The following is a 22604-nucleotide window of genomic DNA, read 5'->3' as shown; positions in this document are numbered from 1 at the left end:
CATTTTAAGAATGTTTAGTTGAATAGCTCTCCAATACAGAATTTTGCTCTTATGGTCACTTAACTCGGTTCCCAAAGTTCATCGATCCTCTTCCTAATTTCTTATGTGTGAAGAGTCTGTGGTTACACTGAGTTCTGCAATTTACAGTTTCACTCCTGAAAATCATTCTTTTACTAATTAAAGAATCAGATAGATTAAGATTTGATTTCCATCTTTGCCCACTCACTGGCTAATTTGGCTCTGAAATTCAGTCGATATGAGCCTCAACGTCTATGAAATATGGATACTATTAACAATGCTGGAAGAGTGTTAAAATAAAATATGCGTGTAAATCAGTCATAAGTGCTTGGCATGTGGGTAGCCACATGAGCAGTGTTAATTATGATATTGCTCCAGCTGAAAAGGTTGAAGGGGCAGAAGAGAAAAAAGGAAGAAGGAAAGGAAGAGGGGAAGTAGCAGAAGAAAGAAAAAGAAGAAAGAGAAATGCAGGAGCATGTAATGGCTAAAATAATGAGATTGCAGCTTAGCCTTTTGGGAAGGTTTGCCAAGTATCTCTTCCTTTAATTTACATAGTTCTCATCTTCCATGAAATTACAAAGTGTGACGAGAGTCTCTCCGAAATTTATTATTTTCCTTTCCTTTCTTTTTCCCTCAGGAAGATGCCAATAGAAACTGCTTTTCAGTTTCTGTCTGTTGGCCCTTTGCCCTAACTTTTGACCTCCTCTCTGCATTAGCTAAACTCCACCTCACCCCTCTATCAAACAGCTTGACCACTTCTGCTCTATTGTGACAGCTCTGATTCATGACAGCACTCTTTATCCCCTGCCTGCCAAAGGGCTGTTTCAACCCAATTAGATAATGTTGGAAGTAGACTTAATTTAAATAGGTTTTGAGGCTGCTGTCTCTGTTTTGTAAATTATATATTTTAAAAATCTACTGATTTTTGTCTAGTTAATTTAACTGTCTTTACTTAAACTTCATTAAAAAAGTCATTGGAGCATCAGCATAGCACATGTGGAATAAATATAGGAGTTAATTTTCAGTACAACTGGTCTTTAAAGTTTAATAGCCAATAAATATAAACACAAAATGACAGTTACCTCATTGCAAATGTAAACACACATATAAACTTACCCAGTAGCAATTTGAAACAAGCTTAGGATTCCACCTCCTACTTTTGTTATGCCTGAGCCTTTTCATCAAGGCTATCTTTCCCTTTGATTTATTAATTCCTTCCTTACCACTGTGGCTATGAAATAAGTGCCCTAAAATAGTTATTTCTAATGAAAAATAACTTTAGGATTTTAACAAAGAGAGAAAAAAGACTTCATATAACCCTTTCAATTAAAGAAAACCGAGCTACAATGTGCATTTTTATCCAGAATGTCACCATTTGCCCCAGACCCACCCAACCCTTGGTGTCTATAAGACATGGCTCTGTCAGATGTAAAACTCTGGACATAACTGCTGTGGGGAAGAAAAGCCACCCACTCATGCCCAAGAAGCTGCTTCAGATTCCCTGATGATCAGGTTCAAGGTCATTTTTCTGTACCTTCTTTGTTAAAAGATGCTTTGATTACACAGAATTCTTTCAATTTTTTTGGCCTTTGTTCTCTTATAATTCAATGAGAATAAGAGAATGTCAGTTGCTTCAGCAGTTAGTGACACTGGTTAGAACTCCCCCTCAGATGAAAGTCTGAAGCCCAGATGAGCTCTGAGCTGGATGTCCCCCAGTGGGGTTAGCCTTCCACAGCTCTTAGAGCACAAAGACGATTTTGAGTCTCAGCCGTCACTCTTATCAAATATTCTTATCCTTTTGCAGCAATTACTTTTGTCACTATTGCTATTATGGTTCTGCTAAAATCTCTCTCTTTCTTTCTCATATTTCTGAACAGTCATGCACTGCATAATGATGTTTTTTTGGTCAACGATGGACCACTTATACAAGAGTAGTCCTATAAGATTATACTACTATTTTGGGGTTTGTTTTTGTTTTGAGACAAGGTCTCACTCTATTGTCTAGGCTGGAGTGCAGGGGCCCCATCTTGGCTCACTGCAGCCTCAACCTCCCAAGACTCAGGTGATCCTCCCACCTCGGCCTTCTGAGTAAGTGGGACCATGCCTGGCTAATTTTGGCATTTTTTTAGTAGAGATGGGGCTTTGCCATGTTGCCCAAGCTGGTCTCAAATTCCTGGATTCAAGTGATCCACCTGCCTCAGCCTCCCAAAGTGCTGGGATTACAGTCGTGAGCCACCGCGCTGGCCTAATGCCATATTTTTACTTTACCTTTTCTACGTTTAGATGTTTACATACACAGATGTTTCCTATTGTGTTACAGCCACCCACAGTATTCAGTACAGTAACGTGCTGTACAGATAGCCTAGGAGCAACACGGTTTATGATAGAGCCTATTTGTGTACCTGGCTATGCCATCCAGGTTTTTGTGAGTGCAGTCTATGATGTTTGCACAACGAGGAAGTCACCTAATGATGCATTTCTCAGAATCTGTCCTCATTGTTAAGTGAGGCATGACTGTATAAGAAATAAATTTCTTTTCAGCACGTGTTGACTACTTTATCTTAACAAAATGTTAACATAATTTAGCCTTTGCTACAGAAGTCGGCATCATAATGTGTAGATTGCTTATGCTAATCGGGAAGTGTTAAGGTAAACTATGTCTATTTTGAGTGAAGTAAGTGGTTTAAATGACTCCATTTCAAAGAAAACTTCACTTCAGTAATCCTTTAAAAAAATCTGCCTCTAAGTGTTTCCATTCCTAATAGTAAAATAAATAGATAAACAAACAGCTCTTACTAAAACAACAGTAATTTATTATCTTGCACCAGAAGAAATTAGATTTCAAATGTGGAGAAGGTCTGGGATAGTAGCACCACTTTTAGAAATTACACATTATGTTTGTTTTAACATAAATTTGAATTCAAGGAAATTTTCCTGCTCTGAAAGAAATTGAGGAACTTCAAATAAGTTACCTACAAACACAGTCTCGTTATTTTCAGCATACTAATTTCTAATTTTTACTAATTTACCATACACAATATTGCCTGTAATTTTAATTAACTAATACATACCATTTTATATTCTGCATTTTACATACATCTCCTTATATCAGTATAACTTCCATATTTCTTACAATAATTATTATGTAAGTATAGCAGTTTAACATTACGTAATGTTAAACTGTTTCCCTGATGTTGTATTATGTTGTTAATAACAGTAGTAACAACAGCTACCATTTATTAACTCTTCACACAATAAATACTATGTTAGAAGCATCATTTATCAAAGTAACGAAGAATCTTGATTTGTTATATGGAAATGCATAGATTTAAGAACTCGGTGTATAACAGGTCCTTGAATAATTTTCAACTTTATTTTCTTATAATTATAATATTGATGGAAAAAAAATTCATAGTTAGGGCCAATGTCTGTGTGGAGTTTGCACAAACTCCCTATGTCTGTGTGGGTTTTCTCCGGGTACTCAGGTGAGCAAGAGCCTATCAACAACATTAAGTGAGGACTTACTGTACTAATATCTGTGTGACTTTAGTCAAGAAAAAAAATTCCCTATTTTTTTCTTCATCTTCAATATCTTCCTTTGAACACATATAAATAATAGCTGACTTAGAGGTTGTACCTCCCACTGAGCCTCACGTATAGTAGGTGTTCAAGAAATGAGGGAATATCATTACTGGGAGCTGCCTAAAGTTGACTTACATCCATAAAATGAGGAGATTTATTTTATTTTGTGCATATTTCAAGATGGATCTCCAAGATAACTAAATTGTCAATGCCACCTGCAATATGCTATGTTCATTTTTTATTTTTATTTTTTATGTATTTATTTTTTGAGATAGGGTGTCACTCCATCACCCAGGCTGGAGTGCAGTGGCGTGATTACCTCTCACCACAACCTCCACCTCCCAGACTCAGGTGATCCTTCCACCTCAGCCTCCCAAGTAGCTGGGACTACAGGCACATGCCACCACGCCAGGCTAATTTTTCTAGTTTTTTGTAGAGATGGGGTTTCACCCTGTTGCCCAGGGTGGTCTTGAACTCCTGGACTCAAGCAATCCACCTGCCTTGGCCTCCCGAAGTGTTGGAATTACAGGCATGAGCCACCATGCCCAACCAATTTTTTATATATCAAATCCTCACCAAGGTTGCCTTTCTGTCATTCTTCCTTTACTTATTCATTCTTCATTTCTTTCTCTCAACAAATATTAGAACCTGTTGCACACCTAGCTGTGTGGAAATCACTCCAGATTGTAACTCCTGTGAAGGAAATTCCTCTATTCAACAGGAATCAGAAGACCCTTGTGGAGTATAGGCAGTAGATAGGCAGAGTAGGCCAGTAGATAGGCAGAAATATGTATGTGTGGGCATTTTTTAAAAAACCATGTCTGTCTTCCCCCAGAGATTATAATTAATCATCTTGATATTATACTATATCAGACAGAATGACCAAGATATAACCTCCTGGGAAAGACAGATACGCAAACAGATAATAATACAAAATTATTATGTTATATACATTATGTTCAAAATGTTATGGCAGTATATTTGTTCCTGAGGGACTAGGGATTGGTAAGAATTAGCTTTTGAGTTATTATTTTTTCAAATGAATAACAGTTTACCAGATAAATAGAGAGGCACACCCATTAGAAGATGTTGTCTACTCAGAGAAAACAGAAGGAGCAAAGTCAAGTATGGAGTGTAGGAGAGAACTGAGTATCTGGCAACCATTTCCTATAGCTGTAATAATTTTGGTTGGAGATTAGTATTAGAAGAGGACGGAGAGAAAGCAAGCTGGGCAGTTAGTAAATCTTGTGTACTTCCCATGCGACAGGCAGTATTCTAGACATTTTGTTCATATTTTGTCTTACAACTCTCAGAAAAACTCTATTTTAGAGATGATGCAAGTGAGGCTGTTGAATATGAGGCCAGCTGTCCAAGGCCATGTAGCGAGAATATATCAGAGTTGGTGTTTAGAGCCAAGTCTTCCAGCTCAAAACTCACCTTCTCTTCACCTCTAAGATGCAATTAAATGGGCAACCACTTAGCGGCCTTCTTATTTATTTGGGCTTAATTAACTTCTCTGCTTGAAGATAAATCTTTGGGATTTTGTTCTCTGTTGTCTCAAAAATAGATGTTTTACAAAATGTATTTTAACTTCCTTTGATATTTTTCAAAAGTAAATGCCACCTCTACATAGGACTCCTATTATGTATGTAGCAGATTCTTCTCTATAACCTTCATGCTTTCTATGTTTTACATTTTTACCATTTATGCATCTTTGCTGTGGTCCACTCTTTGCCTTTAAATGGGGGCGAATGGAGGATCTTTCAACTTTTCTAGAGTTCTTCTGTTTGCTGTTATCATCATCTTTCTTAGGCCTTCAGCAAGAAGACAGGTTGTCTCAGTTATCTGTCATTCTGAAGATTGGCACCTTTAGGGAGGGAGACACAGCCCTGGAAATTTCTTTGAAGAGAATGCCATCCTGGCACACTGAAGAATGACACTATCCCAGTGGCCAGTTTTCTCCATCCATCCTCATTGCCTCAGCCTGTGAGCCCGACATGAAGTGTGGCTGAGTCTGAACTCATTTCTTGTGCCTCCTGCAGGGAAAATCCTGCTGTCCCCAAAGAAATACCCTGCCCTACTCAAGGTGGTTATTGCATTGCCCCTGAGGCTCATGATCTTCTCTAAGGCCAGGGGTTCCCAACCTCTGCTTTCAATCTGCCCTAAAGCACCCCTCTTCCTGTCATATAATCTCCACCAAATCAAGCATGAACAATTTTCTAGACCAGAAATCAACAACAGATTTTTTTTTTTTTTTTTTTTTTTTTTTGTGACAGAGTCTCACTCAGTCGCCCAGGCTGGAGTGCAGTGGCACAATCTTGGCTCACTGCAAGCTCCACCTCCCGGGTTCACCCCATTCTCCTGCCTCAGCCTCCCGAGTAGCTGGGACTACGGGCACCCGCCACCATGCCCAGCTAATTTTTTTGTATTTTTGGTAGAGACGGGGTTTTACCATGTTAGCCAGGATGGTCTCGATCTCCTGATCTCATGATCCGCCTGCCTCGGCCTCCCAAAATGCTGGGATTACAGGTGTGAGCCACCGCGCCTGGCCCAGCAACCAATTTTTATAAGGGGTCAGATAGTATATATTTTAGGCTTTGTGGGTCATACTGTTTCTGTTACAACTACTCAACTCTGCCGTGGTAACATGAAAGCAGCCAGAGACAATATGTAAATGAATGGCTGTGGCTGTGTTCCAATAAAACTTTATTTATAGACTCTGATATTTGAATTTCAAATAATTCGCAGAATTCTTTTAGTTTGTTCCAAACATTTAAAAATGTAAAAACCATTCTTAGCTCACAGGCTACACAAAAACTGGCAGCAGGATTGGAGTTTGCCCACTCCTGCTCTGGGGAGATTGCTGTGATGCTGCTTTTTCTGCAGAGTAAATTGGGACCTGACCACTAGAGTCTCCAAGCTGGCTGTTTTTCTGTAGCATCTCCAATCCAAAGCAGCTTTTCCTAGCTCCTAGTAATCATGCAGTTTCTGCCTATAGACTTTGACTTCAGTTTTCTCCTCTATTCGTGCCATCCTTCCCCCTGTGATCTAGGAAGGTGCGTAGTTGTAAGTCCCGTTAGGAAGCCGATACTTAATCTACAGGTAAAACGTGGATTTTTTTCTTTCTGGGAAATGTCCTTATTATTTAACCTTTTTCTATTTTTGAGAAATAGAATTCGATCTCTGAATGAATTAAACTGACTGCTAACTAGTGTGTAATTTTTGGAATGAATATATTTGAACTTCATTCAAATGGTATTTCAGATTATTCTTTTTCTTCTTGAGATTGTATTGCAAACAGAAAGATAACTTTGGCAAGTAAATTAAAGGATTGACAAAACAAAAGTGTGAATTAAGGCAAAAAATAGATGCCAATGCCTACTTTTGTTGTTGCTGTTCATTCATTCATTTACTCAGCACGTATTTGTATGTGCCAGGCACTATATTTCAAAGTGAGATCTCACTTTATATCTATCTTGACATACAAAGATGAGTAGAATACCATGCTTGCATTTTAGAGAACTATATGGGAGACAGAGAACCAATGAGATGTATCTTTATATATCAACTCAATATCTGTGGGTCACATTGTAGGACATGTAGAGCACAACTAATCATTGGAAGAAGTGTGTGCTTTGCATGGGCCATGTGATATGGTAAAGCAGCACGTTCTATAGAGGGCAGAGTCTTGGGCCGGTTGCCTTACTCCCCTGAGTCTTTAAATCTATAAAGCAAGATGACTACATTGCAGATTTGTGGTGAAGAATAAATGAAAATTCATATGCATACATAGGGTAATGCTCAACACATAGGCCATAAAAAATTCACATCACTGGATAAGTTTGGTTTTCTTATTGATAAGCATATGGCATTCTAGTAATGTTACATTGAGTTACTAGTAAATTTACTTCTGAATCAGACATATTTACTGACTGTGTAGTATGTTCGTATGGCTATACTTCACATTGTGCGCAAAACGGAGGTATTACATGTTCTCACTTATAAGTAGGAGCTAGGCTATGGGTACACAAAGGCATCTGAGTGATAATAATGGACATTAGAGATTCAGAGTGTGGGAGGAGGGTGAGGGATAAAAACTACATATTGGGTACAATGTACACTACTTAGGTGATAGGTGTGCTAAAATCCTAGACTTCACCACTATAAAATTCACCCGTGTAACCAAAAACCATTTATATTCTTAAAGCTAATGAAATAAAAACAACAACAACAGAGGTATGTAGGTTAAGGTCTTTCTGTTGGGTTGCTTGTCAAACATCTTTTTTTTATTATTATTATTATTATTATTATTATGCTACAGATTAGAAAGATAATCTTATGCAAATCATATGAGATCATACTTATTGACCGATTTTGTCATCTTTTTGTGTCTGTTTAGATATGAACAGTAATGGCACATATTTTGGTTATGAGTCACTCAGTGGACTGTGGATTGAATGAACTGTATCCATCCCCATCATGAGGTACAGAACCAAGTCTCTTCACTAGTAGGTATTTTTTTAATTAATATCATGTACACAGTTATATGTTGAGATTTTCAACAGAGTACCTACTTTTATAGTGAAAAATGTGTAAAACACATGTATTTGTGTCACTGGTATGAAATATGGCTAGATCTAGTCTATTTCTGTGTCAACCAATTGTAAAATGAAGAGGCATGCTGAGCTGTATCTATTAGGTGTAAGTATATAAGTATGGTAATTATGTATACCTATATAGGCAGAATTTAGAAGTATAGAATCTTTCCTCTTTTTTAACTGAATTAAAAAACGTCACTGGATAGTTTCGATGTCTTCTGGTTAATATCATATAGATCTGGTGCCAATGTAAGCTTAGACTTTTTACCGAGTTTATAATTTGAAACAGTTTAATTTTATTATACAGGGTATTTGATGTGCTTTCACTTACAGATGCACCATATTAACAGTTGGTGTATGATATTTATGGCGTTATGAAAAGAAAGTTAAACTCAGTCAGAAGATGTTAATTTTATTTCAGCTCCAGCATTTATCCTCATACTAGGCCTCTAATCTCTAGGCCTCAGTTTCTTCATTTGAAAAATGAAAGGAATTGTTTCTGCTTTACCTAGTTCATAAGATTTCCTTTGAAGGTCAACAGAGGTAGCGGATGTGAAATTATTAGCTAACTCTCAAACTCTGTAAAAATAAATGGTGTTGTCTGTGGTCAACTAACATCACAAGTAGGGAGCTGGAAAAAGTTGTGACCATAATTGTCTCTTCAAATTAATTAATGCAGTCTACTATTTTATATGTTACTCGCCTAAGGGATAAATGATAAAATCCTAATTAATTTTAATTTATGACCCAAATTAATTTTGTATATTTGAGAAAATTATGTTTAAATGATATATGAGGAAATACATGTTTCTCATACACCCATGCACACACCAATCCCCACCAACCGTAAGGAATTTCTGCTGCTGCTTCTCTCCATCGTGTTTACTCTTATTAGATTTTATCTATTAGGTTTTTACACATGAAGGAGAAAGATACATTAGATACTTCTTATGTGTACTTCAGTTTCAAGATACTAAGGAAACAATGTAGGAATTTGGTGAGATTGTAAATATTATTTAAATATAGTATTTAATACATTTGTTAACTGAAATCTTTTTAACGTCTTCTATGACCATTCTCTTTAGCTAGGAGAATACAGCTAGCCTGTTTAAAATGAACAACTGAAAATGTAAACTTAACAAATACATTCGGTAATATTGAGAAAGACTTTTCCACTAAATTTAAACAAGTTATATAACCAGGCTTATGCAATGAAACTGGTTTGCAAATTCTAATTCCAGAAATTAGATATGATTTTCACTAGAAGGGCAGTGGTCTGTTACATGAATAAACTGTTTGCATATAAATGGAACAAAAATCTTAATAACAGGTGACATATTCACTGGCTAATATTTTAGCATAGTGCTGAAGTATGCAGGATCTATAGTCAGACTGCCTGAGGTTGCAACCCAGTTCCACCATTTTCTAGCTTTGCAAAGTTGGACAAGTCATTTAATTTCTCTGTGCTTTAGTTTGCAGACAGATTTTTGTGGATTTCTACTTATCTTTGTGTTTTTATGGTCATTATATATATTTGTGATGTTTACCTTAACATCACAAATTAAATTATGTATGTCTTTAGAAGTCTCCTTCTGGCTGGGTGCAGTGGCCTATAATCCCAGCACTTTAGGAGGTTGAGATGGGCAGATCACTTGAGGTCAGAAGTTTGAGACCTGCCTGGCCAACATGGTGAAAACCCATCTCTACTAAAAATACAAAAAAAAATGAAAATGAATGAAACTAATAAAAAGGGATCTATCTGATTGCATAGGCTTGTTGTATGGATTACATGAGTTAATATGGAGAAGTGTTTGGGAGCAGTGTGACACTTACTAAGTTATCAGTCAGTTCCCTGGGGAGTGTGGGATTATCCTGATGAGTGCAGATTTTAGAATCAGAAAGCCCTGGGTTCAAAGTCATTTATTAATTGTGAAGTTTTCAAAAACCTCAGTTTCTGAGAAATAAAATGGAAATGATTATGATACACTCCATACTGCCTTTGTTCAGATGGCTTAACACAGCATCCACACAAGGAATGTTAGCTATCCCCTTTGTCAGGCATTGTAAAGATATAGTCACAAATCATTATATAGTATGATTTTAAAATAATGTAAATCAGAGAACTTCTGAATTTGAAAATGTCCTTGCCACGTGTTATATTTAAAGGACTTTTATAAATGTGCTCAATTATTGGATTTATTTTGTTAGATTCAGAATTTCAAAAATGATTAACAAATACTTAAATCAAACAACAAAATGCAAACATAGCTTGAGTATGGAATACTGAAATGACAAAAAAAAAGTGGTTTATTAGGCCGATCAAGGAATATCAAATGAATGTTTAATTTATTTTGAATTTTGGACTGTCACCATGTTTAAAATGACTTTTTTTTGCAGGAGAGAAAGAGAGCAAAACAGAAAGGAGGTAGAAATGTAGAAAATGTTTCACAAAGTGATGGGGAGTAAGGGCTTGAACTTTCACTTTCATAATCATGAGTTCTATATCAGACGTACACTTGTATTTATTATGAATCAACTTAAGATATTGTCCTTTGAGCTTACACTGGACAAAATTCAGTGGTTTTAGTGGGTGACATTTTCCAAATGAGTCATAATTTGTTCCCAAGGTGGAAAGTACTGATAACTTGGGGCAATATTTAGAGTCAAGAGCACGAGCCCATGTTTTGTGTCCATCTCTCTAGTTGAGCCAGTTGCTGGGCTGACATGTATCACTCAGACCGGAAAGCCAAGTCTTGTTCCCTCACTTCTTCCTTATAAACCATCTAAAACAATGACAGTGTTTGGTTTGTCCAACTCTGTCAATCTCTGTACCCAGAAAGCCTTTCACATATAAATTTAATCTGACTTATCTGACTTGCTTATAATTCAGATTAAAATGTTATCTTTGACTGCTTTGCACACACCCAATTATTATTCTTCTTTATTTTTGCAATAGATTCTTCAGCCTTTATAGATTTTTCCCCTGATGAAGACAGTAGTGGTTATGGGGGAAGCTTTTGGGCATAAAGGCTTTGAGGATGCATTTCTTGGTAACAATCTACATACTATGGACATGGGTACAGGCCTGGTTGCTGTGTTGCTGTCCCTCTGTGAGGGCCTGGGTGAGAGATGCCCATGGCACTGATGTGATGCTGTCCTGCCCTCCCAGGGCCTGCAGCATGCCATACTTCTAGCCCTTCAATGCGGCCAACATGCACGTTATGAAGTCTCGTATTAGGATTTAGAATGTAATAAAAGGAAAAAAGCAAGGTTATGCGGTTGGAATGCCAGCCCTACTGTATTATTAGTCCATTTTCATGCTGCTGATAAAGACATACCTGAGACAGGGCAATTTACAAAATAAAGAGGTTTAATGAACTTACAGTTCTTTGTGGCTGGGGAGGCCTCACAATCATAGTGGAAAGCAAGGAGGAGCAAGTCACATCTTACATGGATGGCAGCAGGCACGCAGAGAGCTTGCGCAGGGGAACTCCCCCTTATAGATCCATTAGATCTCTTGAGACTTATTCACTACCTTGAGAACAGCATGGGAAAGACCTGCCCCAATGATTCAATTACCTCCCACCAGGGCCCTCCCACAACATGTGAGAATTCAAGATTAGATTTGGGTGGGGATATAGCCAAACTGTATCACCTACTAAACAAACAGATTTTTGTGGATTTCTACTTATCTTTGTGGTTTTATGGTCATTATATATATATTTGTGATGTTTACGTTAACATCACAAATTAAATTATGTATGTCTTTAGAAGTCTCCTTCTGGCTGGGTGCAGTGGCCTATAATCCCAGCACTTGAGGAGGTTGAGATGGGCAGATCACTTGAGGTCAGAAGTTTGAGACTTGCCTGGCCAACATGGTGAAAACCCATCTCTACTAAAAATACAAAAAAATGAAAAATAGCCAGGTGTGGTGGCATACACCTATAATCCCAGCTGCCCGGGAGGCTGAGGCATGAGAAGCACTGGAGCCCGGGGGGTGGAGGTTGCTGTGAGTTGAGATCGCACCACTGCACTCCAGCCTAGGCTACAGAGAGAGACTCCATCTCAAAAAAAAATGGAATCTCCTTCTAAAGGAGACTGATTAAGTCCAATATCTATCTGACACTACTTAAATGAGAATCTCTACAAACTAAAGCAGAATGACTTGTTTCATTCAATACCTCAGGGCCAGACTATGGAGCAGACATGGGATGTTCAGACCTGAAGTCTAATGTAATTTGGAGACACGCAATAGATGAAATCTTTACTACAGTGGGATTCTGAGAATAGCCCCTAACTGCACATAACATAATCATGGTAAAGGGAAGAGTATAAGCCTAGGAACGGAGGTGTATTCGAGTAGGCTGTATTGTGGGCCAAGCAGAAGGTGAGTCCTTTAAGAAGAGAGCTTGCTCAGTGGTGACTGGAAGTGGAATCAATGAGCTGTGAATTTCCCAGAGAGGTTTATGTGACCCTCTCTCACATGTTGGCTGCCAATCTCCTCTGCCTCCTTGCTGACCAAGCCCCACCTAGCAGCAATAAGCCTTACCTGCGTGCCATGATCCCAGGAGCCTCTTTGTGCTTAGATGTACTGTCCATTAATCAAACTCATGTTCTTCCTTCCAAACTCAGTTTACAGGCACTGTCATCTATGAAAACTTCCTTGATCTTTCCCTTAAAATTCACAGTTTCTTTTTCTGCTCTTCTGTACTGTGTGCATGCCTATATTATAAATCATGCTCACTTCTTTTGCAATGCTTTGTTGATATACCAACTACCTCACTATGGTGTTAGCTTGTTGAGGGCAGTTCCTGTCTTGTTCATTCTTGTTTTTCCTGGGTCCAGAACTCAACCAATAGTTACTGATAAAATTAATGATTCAAATGATTAATGATACATTTTATCCTTAGATTACACAAGAAATAATTGCATTTGGCATGTTACAAAGATTTCTATGAAATGTCTTTCAATATGAATGTTACCTTAAAATTGTTATTAATATAAATCTGTAAAAAGTATGACCAGAAAAAAATGAAAAGTGGCAAATTTTAACTTACCATGATGTTTATATCATTTTAAGTATTTTTAGCAAAAGATAACAGGAGTTTTGAAAATGTATATCTGACTCTACTAACTACCTTCTTAATTTATCATTAAGCTCTATTGATTGATTGATTGTGTCCCTAGGTGGGCTAGAAAATTTGATTTTTAGAACAGCGTTTCAACAATGATGAGAAATTTTCTGACCTCATGTTAACTGAAGGTGGAATGACTGTGCTGATATGAGTTAGTAAGAAAAATATTTTTTAAATAGTTCTTAAGGTTTTCTTTTATTATAATAACTATTTTATTTCTTTTGATTGCTTTTGTTCAACATTCCATGCTTGAATTCATCACTGTTTTTAAAGTATACATATTAAACCATATTTACAGAAATATAAAGCAAATACATGCTATATTATTTATATATATACTTCATATGACCAAGGAAGTCCCTACCATTAATCATTTAGGAAAGGTGGAAAATGTATATAAGTGTTATCATTCTTTTTTTTTTTTTTTTTAATTGAGAGAGGGAGTTTCGGTTTCACTCTTATTGTTGCCCAGGCTGGAGTGCAATGGTGTGATCTTGGCTCACTGCAACTTCTGCCTCCCAGGTTCAAGTGATTCTCCTGCCTCAGCCTCCCAAGTAGCTGGGATCACAGCCATGCGCCACCATGCCTGGCTAATTTTGTATTTTTAGTAGAGATGGTGTTTCTCCATGTTGGTCAGGCTGGTCTCAAACTCCCGACCTCAGGTGATCCACCCGCCTCAGCCTCCCAAAGTGCTGGGATTACAGGCGTGAGCCACCGCAACCGGCTTGTGTTATTATTCTTGTAGATTTAAGCTATCTGTTTAAAAATAGAGTGAAAAATAACTGAACCAAAAAAAAAAAAAAAAAAAGGCCTCTGTCAATAAATGAGTAGCTATACGTCACTCAGAGGAGGACTTAAAATTGTTTAATTTAAATGTTTCTTCTTGAATTGTATGATTTTAACTGAAATTCTATCATACAATTGTAACATGAAAGATCATTAAGTCCACTAAAATAGTGGTTTTTTTTTTTTTTCATTTTATGGGACATCGGTTTTCTTTTTTTTTATTTTATTATTATTATGCTTTAAGTTTTAGGGTACATGTGCACAATGTGCAGGTTTGTTACATATGTATCCATGTGCCATGTTGGTGTGCTGCACCCATTAACTCATCATTTAGCATTAGGTATATCTCCTAATGCTGTCCCTCTCCCCTCCCCCCACCCCACAACAGTCCCCGGAGTGTGATGTTCCCCTTCCTGTGTCCATGTGTTCTCATTGTTCAATTCCCACCTATGAGTGAGAACATGCGGTGTTTGGTTTTTGGTCCTTGCGATAGTTTACTGAGAATGATGATTTCCAGTTTCATCCATGTCCCTACAAAGGACATGAACTCATCATTTTTTATGGCTGCATAGTATTCCATGGTATATATGCGCCACATTTACTTAATCCAGTCTATCGTTGTTGGACATTTGGGTTGGTTCCAAGTCTTTGCTACTGTGAATAGTGCCGCAGTAAACATACATGTGCATGTGTCTTTATAGCAGCATGATTTTTAGTTCTTTGGGTATATACCCAGTAATGGGATGGCTGGGTCAAATGGTATTTCTAGTTCTAGATCCCTGAGGAATCGCCACACTGACTTCCACAATGGTTGAACTAGTTTACAGTCCCACCAACAGTGTAAAAGTGTTCCTATTTCTCCACATCCTCTCCAGCACCTGTTGTCTCATGACTTTTTAATGATGGCCATTCTAACTGGTGTGAGATGGTATCTCACTGTGGCTTTGATTTGCATTTCTCTGATGGCCAGTGATGATTAGCATTTTTTTCATGAGTTTTTTGGCTGCATAAATGTCTTCTTTTGAGAAGTGTCTGCTCATGTCCTTTGCCCACTTTTTGATGAGGTTGTTTGTTTTTTTCTTGTAAATTTGTTTGAGTTCATTGTAGATTCTGGATATTAGCCCTTTGTCAGATGAGTAGGTTGTGAAAATTTTCTCCCATTTTGTAGGTTGCCTGTTCACTCTGATGTTGGTTTCTTTTGCTGTGCAGAAGCTCTTGAATTTAATTAGATCCCATTTGTCAATTTTGGCTTTTGTTGCCATTGCTTTTGGTGTTTTAGACGTGAAATCCTTGCCCATGCCTATATCCTGAATGGTAATGCCTAGGTTTTCTTCTAGGGTTTTTGTGGTTTTAGGTCTAACATTTAAGTCTTTAATCCATCTTGAATTAATTTTTGTATTAGGTGTAAGGAAGAGATCCAGTTTCAGCTTTCTATATATGCCTATCTAGTTTTCCCAGCACTGTTTATTAAATAGGGAATCCTTTCCCCATTGCTTGTTTTTGTCAGGTTTGTCAAAGATCAGATAGTTGTAGATATGTGGCATTATTTCTGAGGGCTCTGTTCTGTTCCATTGATCTATGTCTCTGTTGTGGTACCAGTACCATGCTGTTTTGGTTACTGTAGCCTTGTAGTATAGTTTGAAGTCAGGTAGCGTGATGCCTCCAGCTTTGTTCTTTTGGCTTAGGATTGACTTGGCGACGCGGGCTCTTTTTTGGTTCCATATGAACTTTAAAGTAGTTTTTTCCAATTCTGTGAAGAAAGTCATTGGTAGCTTGATGGGGATGGCATTGAATCTATAAATTACCTTGGGCAGTATGGCCATTTGCATGATATTGATTCTTCCAACCCATGAGCATGGAATGTTCTTCCATTTGTTTGTATCCTCTTTTATTTCATTGAGCAGTGGTTTGTAGTTCTCCTTGAAGAGGTCCTTCACATCCCTTGTAAGTTGGATTCCTAGGTATTTTATTCTCTTTGAAGCAATTGTGAATGGGAGTTCACTCATGATTTGGCTGTCTGTTTGACTGTGATTGGTGTACAAGAATGCTTGTGATTTTTGTACATTGATTTTGTATCCTGAGACTTTGCTGAAGTTGAGATTTTGGGCTGAGACAATGGGGTTTTCTAGATATACAATCATGTCATCTGCAAACAAGGACAATTTGACTTCCTCTTTTCCTAATTGAATACCCTTTATTTCCTTCTCCTGCCTGATTGCCCTGGCCAGAACTTCCAGCACTATGTTGAATAGGAGCGGTGAGAGAGGGCATGCCTGTCTTGTGCCACTTTTCAAAGGGAATGCTTCCAGTGTTTGCCCATTCAGTATGATATTGGCTGTGGGTTTGCCACCACGCCCATCTAATTTTTGTATTTTTATTAGAGACGGGGTTTCACCATATTGGCCAGGCTGGTCTCGAACTCCTGACCTGGTGATCCTCCCGCCTTGGCCTCCCAAAGTGCCAGGATTACAGGCGTGAGCCACCACTCCCAGCCCTGGTTCATGTATTTCTAATCATTTTTTAACTCATTCTAAAATATTTGTAGGTGTTGTAGAATCTAAAGGAAAAATCCTCAAGACTATTTTGTACATCATCAGATTGCACTGAAGAGTGGTTATGAGGGATGATGGGGCCAGAAAATGTGAGCACTCTGAGACCTAAAAGGGGAAAAAGTTGTTACCCTTTCACCAAAGGAAGAAAAGCAACTCCTAGTTTTTTGGTTCTTTGATTTAAAGTTTAAGTCTTCTCTGTGCTGAAACATGGAGTGACGGGGAAGTGTTGAGCTTTTATTATTTAATCACACGGAAGTTTGGCTGTGGAACTAGAGTCATTGATTCATAAACATTACTGTGTTAGAAATAATATGGGATGTGCCCTTGAGACCTTGTGACAAAATGGGGTAGAAGGTGGGACTCTGCTTCAAAGGCAGGGCTCAGACACCAGAACAATGAGGACCTGCTAAAACAGGAATGGGGCAGAAGCAGCTTTCCATAAGGCACGCCTACCAGTGTGCTGTGTCAGTTTACCGTTGCCACAACATCGGTTACTGCCCCTTTCCATGGCAATGACTGGCAACCCAGAAGTTACTACCCATTTCCTAGGAATTTGTGCATAAACTGCCCCTTAATCTGCATGCAATTAAAAGTAGATATAAATATGATTGAAGAACTGCCCTGAACTGCTACTCTGTGCCTATGGGGTAGCCCTACTCTGCAGGAGCAGTCGCAAAGCTGTAATGCCGCCTCTTCAATAAAGCTGTTTTCCTCTACCCTACCACTAGCTTGCCCTTGAATTCTTTCCTGGGTGAAGCCAAAAACTCTCATGTGCTAAGCCCCAATTTGGAGCTCACCTGTCCCGCATCAAAAGGAACAATTCAAAAATTGGAAAAACTGTCAGTCATGCACTGTGCTGAGACAGTTTTCTAACTAGAAAGTAAATCAATCATTTTTAGTGATCTTTGGAGGCAATATAGTGATCTCTTTATTAAGCTCAGCCAGTAATTAGGTATCAAATTCTGTTTACTACATTGCAGTGATAGACAAAGTAGTCCATTCTTGCTGGAGGAAATGAGAAACGTTAACTATGCATGTACCTTAAAAAATATTTCCTTTTCTTTCCATGAAGCACAGATTCATGTTTGAAAACTTTTTACTGTTAGGTTCTCTGAATACATGATTTGGGTGGCTTTCCCAAATCAAGATTATTCAATTTTCATGCCATTGATGTAAAAAAAATCAATGCTTAATACTCAAATGAGGCACAAAACATGTTTGGAGTCATTCCTGACAATTTATGTCTCATTTTAGCTTTTTTAAAAAAATATATAGATTCAAAAAATAATGTAGTCAAATGATACTGTCTCATGGTTTTTTTGACAACGGGACAACACAGTGTTGAGGTAGACAAACACAGACAGTGTCTCAAGGTTAATGTGCCCTTTTTCCACTACTTCACATGGAAAGCAAATATAAAAAGATGTTTGCCAAAGTGAAAATTGTTGACAAGAATTGTTGGGTTTCTACCCGAAGTACTAACAACCTGCAAAATGTAGCACACTAAAAATAGAGTAATTAAAGCTCCAGTTCAATTCTGATACTCCTAATACTAATCCTGTTAAAATCCATTAAACAGATAATGGTAATGACAGGGGCCTTCTCAAGTTAGGAATACATCCACAGCTTCCACATAGAGGAGGCACATAAAATAAGTTGCAAGACAGAAATGGTAAAAATGTATGACAAGAAGAAACCACTATTTATAAAGAGTTCCAATTGTTAGTTCATTTCAGCTTTATTATTAACTCTCCCTAGGAGAGTCACACAAAGCAGCATACATAGAAGAAAGCAAATGCATGCTAGTTGAATGGAGTTGAGTTGAATTGAATGATGCTTCTACGTATTTATTTTTGGGGACATTAGTTACAAGCTTAGAATAAATAAATAAAAATTTTAAAAAAAATTTAGTAACTGGATCTTGGACTTTAATCTCATTCTTTCATTCATGCATGGGACTAAGAGACCCTCCAGGGCTCTGCTGAGAAGTGTAAAAGCCTACTTAAGTAGGCCAGAGAGCTATCTTCTTTTGCTCTGATTCTGTTTGCCTGTGAATTTGATCAAGGCAACGCGATTGCATTGCTCCTGACACCTCTCCTTCTGTGCTCAGCTGGCTGCTGAGTAAAACTAATCTTTACATCTGAGTTCTCTGTCAGTGTGGTTCAAACCTCCTTTAAAACTATCTTCTTTGCCTTGCCATGACTACTATTTGGCTCTGAGGTTTTCTACTTCAACTATGGCAATAAATATTTTAATGTTCTCTCTGACCATCGTTACTCCCTTCTGGTAATCATTCCCCTTGACATTGGAGACTACTCTAACACACCTCTGAGTATTGTATTCTCTGTGTAAATGTCTCTGCCTTTGCCTCAAGATTAAAATCCAGACACTTATTTTATTTTAAAAGTTTCAGGGTGCATGTGCGGGATGTGCAGGTTTGTGTTACATAGGTAAATGTGTGGCATGGTGCTTTGCTGCACCTGTCAACCAATCACCTAGGTATTAAGCCTGGCATGCATTAGCAATTTTCTCTATTGTTCTCCCCCACTGCTGCACCCTCCCCCAACAGGACCCAGTGTGTGTTGTTCCCCTCCCTGTGTCCACGTGTTCTCATTGTTCAGCTCCCACTTATAAGTGAGAACACGTGGTGTTTGGTTTTCTGTTCCTGAATTAGTTTGCTGAGGATAATGGCTTCCAGCTTCACCATGTCCCTGCAAAGGACATGGTTTGTTCCTTGTTAGGGCTGCATAGTATTCCATGGTGTATATGTACCACATTTTCTTTATCCAGTCTATCATTGATGCGTATTTGGGTTGATTCCATGTCTTTGCTATTGTGAATAGTGCTGCAAAGAACCTACGTGTGCATGTATCTTTATAATAGAATGATTTATATTGCTTTGGGTTATTTACCCACTGATGGGATTGCTGAGTCAAATGTTATTGCCGCTTCTTAATCTTTGAGGAATCACCAGATGTCTTCCACCATGGTTTAACTACTTTTCGTTCCCACCAACAGTGTAAAAGCATTCCTATTTCTCTGCAACCTCACAAGCATCTTTTGTTTCTTGACTTTTTAATAATTGTCATTCTGACTGGCATAGAATGGTATCTCATTGTCATTTTGATTTGCATTTCTCTAATGATCATTGATGTTGAGTTTTTTTCATATGGTTGTTGGCTGCATGTGTGTCTTCTTTTGAGAAGTGTCCGTTCATGTCCTTTGTCTACTTTTTAATGGGATTGTTTTTTGTAAGTTTGCTTAAGTTCCTTGTAGTTTCTGGATATTAGACTTTTGTCAGATGGATAGATTGCAAAAAAATCCAGACACATTCTGAACCGGAATAAAAAGCCTTCCAATGTCTTATTTCAAGAAATTCTCCAAACTCATGTCCAGTGACACTGTTGTATGCACCTAACGTACACCTTGTGTTTAAAATTGAATCTCGCATTTCAGCTTAACCTTGACCATATAAAACACATTTTCCCTAATTGCTTCATTTCAGTCAAGAATATTTAATTGAATGCCAACAACTGACAGCTGGCACTTGGGCAGCATCCTCCACAGTCAAACGTTCTAAGCTCTTTTGTGTTACTGGGCTGGCCCACGTTCTCTTTTCCTAGAATGCCTTTCCCTCTCTACCTGGAAACTGTCTACTCATCCTTTAATATACAGGTCAAAAGTCTTTGCCTTATGTAAGAATTATGAGTCGCCTGAGTCAACTTCTTGCTTTATTTACTAAGTATTTAGCAAATAAAACTGAAATCATCCACTTTATGTTTATTCTCCTGTCCCTAACTGGTGTCTGAGCTCCTCTTGCATATGTATTGCTGATTTTCCTTTGTTACCCTAGTTAGAAGCTTTCACAGGAAGGGCACCTGGAGGATACTCCATAAATATGGACTAAGTGAATTTTTGTGCCCAGAAACATCTAGGGTATCTGCCAATCCTTTTCCACCAATATGCACTTCCTTAACCACTGACATAAGCTTTGGCTAGACTTGTAATAAGTATAACACAAATGTTTTGCACAACAGCCATCTCTTATCACTTTCCCTTTCACTTCCTTTCTGTAAGTCTATGAGTCTTATAAACTGTGAAAAGGTCATACTAGCAAAGCAAGCCTGCTTTGTCTCTATTATTCACAGTCTATTGGAGCTGTTGGTAAGCGGTTGATGCTGTGAGCCTGAGTCAGGATCATATTTCTTGGGTTCATCAATTTATTTGTCTATTTGAGTATCATCAGTTTATTTGTCTATTTGAGTATCAGTTTATTTGAGTATCTCTACAGTGTAATTCCTAAAAGTGTGTTCTGATATGCCCTTGAATACTTACCGAAATCCTTGTGTTTAAAATTGAATCTCACATTTCAGCTTAACCTTGGCCATATAAAACACATTTTCCCTAATTGCTTCATTTCAGTCAAGAATATTTAATTGAATGCCAACAACTGACAGTTCAACCGCTACATCAAACTTTTTTTTTTTTTTTTTTTTTTTATACTTTAGGTTTTAGGTAATGTGCACAATGTGCAGTTTTTACATATGTATCCATGTGCATGTTGATTTCCTGCACCATTAACTCGTCATTTAGCATTAGGTGTATCTCCTAATGCTGTCCCTCCCCCTCCCCCCCCACAACAGTCCCGGAGTGTGATGTTCCCTTCCTGTGTCCATGAGTTCTCATTGTTCAATTCCACCTATGAGTGAGAACATGCGGTGTTTTTTTTTTCCTTGCGATAGTTTACTGAGAATGATGTTTTCAGTTTCATCCATGTCCTACAAAGGACACGAACTCATCATTTTTTATGGCTGCATAGTATTCCATGGTGTATATGTGCCACATTTTCTTAATCCAGTCTATCGTTGTTGGACATTTGGGTTCATCAAACTTTAAACCCAAATTCGGAGGGGCTAATTTTTAAAATATCAAATATGCCTCATAAGATTTCAGGGAAAGTTAGGACGAATTTCAAGAGAGAGCCTGATGATTGCTTTAACCTCAAAACTAAGACATTATTGTTAGTTGCAAGAAGCTGGCCAATATTTCTTGTACCTGAATTGATTAAATTGTTACATTTTATTAGATGATGATGAGAACCTACAACTTGTTAAGGATACATAGTGCATTAATTGTATAACTCCACATCTACATAACACTATACCACTGGAGTTATGGAATTAATGCCCTGTCCAGGATCTTACCCTTCTTGTTATCATAAGACCCAATTCTTGCACAATTGATCCTTTCCAAGGTGTTATCAAAATGAACCTTTAAGGTGAAAGAATACATTGTATGGCTATTGTCCATTAATTTTGGGATTGACCGCAGTGGATGTCACATTGCAATTTTTCAAATAAAATTCAGAGTGATAGATGGGCTAACTACATACCACTTATTCATAATAAAATATACAAATGATGAAGTATGGCATTTTGTGTGCAAAATTCTCTGGGGCAAAAAATATATATGTGTTAAATACAGGAAAATGTATTGAGAAATTTGTGTTTGATAAGTATTTTTAAATACCACTATTTAGGCAAATTAATTAGAAAATACATCAATACTTTCAGATTCTCAGTAACTTTACAATAATATTAGGAAATTAAGTGAAATATTGTTAAAGTATTTTTGCTACATCTTTCTTTAGTGTCTTCAGCTGTTTTATTGCAACTCATATGCTGATGTTTTTTAATGACATTTCTTTTATGGTCATTAATTTTTCCATATTTTCTAATCTTAAAAATACAAAAAATGCAAAAACAATACAAAACACCTATAATCTCACCACTGAAAACTCCAAAGTAATTCTTACAAATATTTTTATACTTTGGACTTAGCTAATTTATATATTTGCACAAATGTGTGATCACATTCCTCATACCTCTTCATAGTGTAACAATACATTCCCATTTTTACATTTCTCTAAGTAT

The 22604-nt window shown here is 37.5% G+C and overlaps 1 protein-coding gene across 3 annotated transcripts in view; it reads left to right on the top strand.

Moving 5' to 3' along the window:
* Nucleotides 1-22604, top strand: part of CHRM3 (cholinergic receptor muscarinic 3) — a 529115-nt gene that overhangs the window by 151184 nt on the left and 355327 nt on the right. Inside the window, exon 3 of one of the 3 annotated variants that reach the window (XM_030812621.1) lies at nucleotides 8000-8108. The exons of the other annotated variants lie outside the window; for them this stretch is intronic. The gene's annotated coding sequence lies outside the window, so the exon portion shown is untranslated. The remainder of the gene's footprint in view (nucleotides 1-7999; nucleotides 8109-22604) is intronic. 3 annotated transcript variants of the gene reach the window in all.

This window comes from Nomascus leucogenys, chromosome 5 (assembly GCF_006542625.1).
Source record: "Nomascus leucogenys isolate Asia chromosome 5, Asia_NLE_v1, whole genome shotgun sequence".
In the NCBI taxonomy this organism is placed as follows: domain Eukaryota; kingdom Metazoa; phylum Chordata; class Mammalia; order Primates; family Hylobatidae; genus Nomascus; species Nomascus leucogenys.
The sequence above is the reverse complement of the archived record's forward strand: the minus strand, read 5'-3'. Positions and strand labels throughout refer to the sequence as shown.